A 2,142-nucleotide genomic window follows, 5' to 3' on the forward strand; every position below is an offset into this window, starting at 1 on the left:
GTACAGTATTTTGTATGTATAGTGTAACAATGCACGCAGACACGCAATAAGAGCATGCAGTGCACATAGAATGTTGAGATTTTTTCATCCGTGTGCTGGTGTGAGGAGCATTGGTGGAGAAGGAGGAGCCGGTGGAGGAGCCGGTGGAGGACCCAGGCAGGCAGGCAGCGCTGTGGTGCAGAGTTCAGGGGGTGGAGTGGGGTGGGGGGGACATTGTTGTGAGCCTGGGAAAGTGTAGCACGGCTGACGCCAGACTCTGGTGTGCAGGGTGGGGGGACCCAGACCGGATTGTCATGTAAATGCCTCTCCAGCACGTTGTTGAACTTGATTTTGACTTCTTTCTTTCTTTCTTTTTTTGCTTGCCCCCCACCCACCCCCTTACCAAAGAAAGGGGGGGTACATTTTCAATGTCACACGTTTGTGGGAAAATCCATTTGAGCACACACACACACACACACACACACACACACACACACACACACGCACGCACATGCACGTTTGCGTGTGAATGCATTCATCTTATTTCAAGCTAGGCTTAGACAATATCGCACGCATGTTGGACGTTTACTCGGGGCCATACATTTTTATTGGGGGCATAAATTGAGCTTTTATTTTGAAACATGCATGCGTATTTTGTGCACAAATATACGCGTCCCTCATTTTAATAATATCTTGCTCCAAGCAAGTGTAAGTTCAATTACACTATAGAAAGATGCCACGCTGCAGCACAGGCCTGCCCAGACGATTGGATCTTCTTATAAATGATGCAGAGTAGAATAAGATTCATGCAGGATGACTTGGAGCTGTGCCGCCTCCACCCACCACCTACCCACCCGCGTCATATAACAGATTGCCCACGCACAATAATCGGATATGTAACTGCTATCTGATGCAAGCTTCGTTTGGGAAGCATGCAGGGATATGTGCAGGTAGAGCTACCCTCCCGCTGCTTTTATTATTGGGTTATCTGCACATACACACACACACACACACAGACACACACAGTGATTCTAACTTGAGAAGATATTGTAAGTTGCTGCTGGAGTCGCGCGCGCTTGTGTGTGTGTGTGTGTGTGTGTGTGTGTGCGAGAGAGAGAGAGAGAGAGAGATTGTTATCTTTCGCGCCCTCTCATCTCCTCATGCAGCCCAGATATCAGTCACATCTTAATATCACACTCGATAATGCGCCATGCAGCTTGCAGGATTGTTCCAAAAAATACATGTGTATACCACAACCTGCTCGGAGTCAATTCTAGAATGTTCCATCGTGACAAAACACAGTTTTGCTTCATATTTGTAACATTCCAGAGATAATTACCAACCCATTAAAAGGGTGTGCGTTTAAGTGCATACTGTATGCAATTAAATAAAGAGTAATTATGGAAGTCTGGTCAGCTAAGATGGCTCAAACTAACCAGTGAGGAGAATGTACTGTTTGACCTTATTTTGAAATCATCATCACAATAGAGCAGAACAAAAATGTATAGAATTATTTTTTATGCCAGAAGTCCTTTATTCTAATTATTCTACATTTTTATTTGATTTTAGTCTGATTTTATGCTGGCCCCATATTATTTGGATTTGTTTTCTGGAGAAAATACAATTATCAAGGGGGGTTTTAAGTTTTTTTTTCAGAATATTAGTCTGAATTAAAAAAAACAATATTATCATGAATTAAAATGTGGAATTCTTTTCGACAAATATTACATTGGCTTAAAAAGACCATGTCGATTCAAACAAAAAATACAGTGATCAAAAACATTCCAAATGAAGCGGAATAGAAAGAAAATACGGAAGTGATTAAAACATTAAACTGAAGCAGTTGTTAAAATAAAACTACTGTCTAAAAATACTGCACGTGAAGCAGCAAACAAACGAAATTGGTCATTTAAAATAGATTCTTAGAGGGATTTATCCAAATAAAACTCAGAAGAATAAATCAGTAACACCATTTCCTCAGAAAATGAATCTTTAAACTAAACACCTTTATTCATTTTCATATGAGTTACAATGTTTTCAGATTCCCGCCTCTCTCTCTCTCTCTCGCTCTCTCTCTCGCTCTCTCTTTTCCTCTCCCTCCCTTCCTCCCTCCCACCTTGTGAGGCGGAGTTAATGCGTGTGCGTGTGTGTGTGTGTGCGTGC

The sequence above is a fragment of the Dunckerocampus dactyliophorus genome, chromosome 2 (assembly GCF_027744805.1).
Source record: "Dunckerocampus dactyliophorus isolate RoL2022-P2 chromosome 2, RoL_Ddac_1.1, whole genome shotgun sequence".
Taxonomy (NCBI): domain Eukaryota; kingdom Metazoa; phylum Chordata; class Actinopteri; order Syngnathiformes; family Syngnathidae; genus Dunckerocampus; species Dunckerocampus dactyliophorus.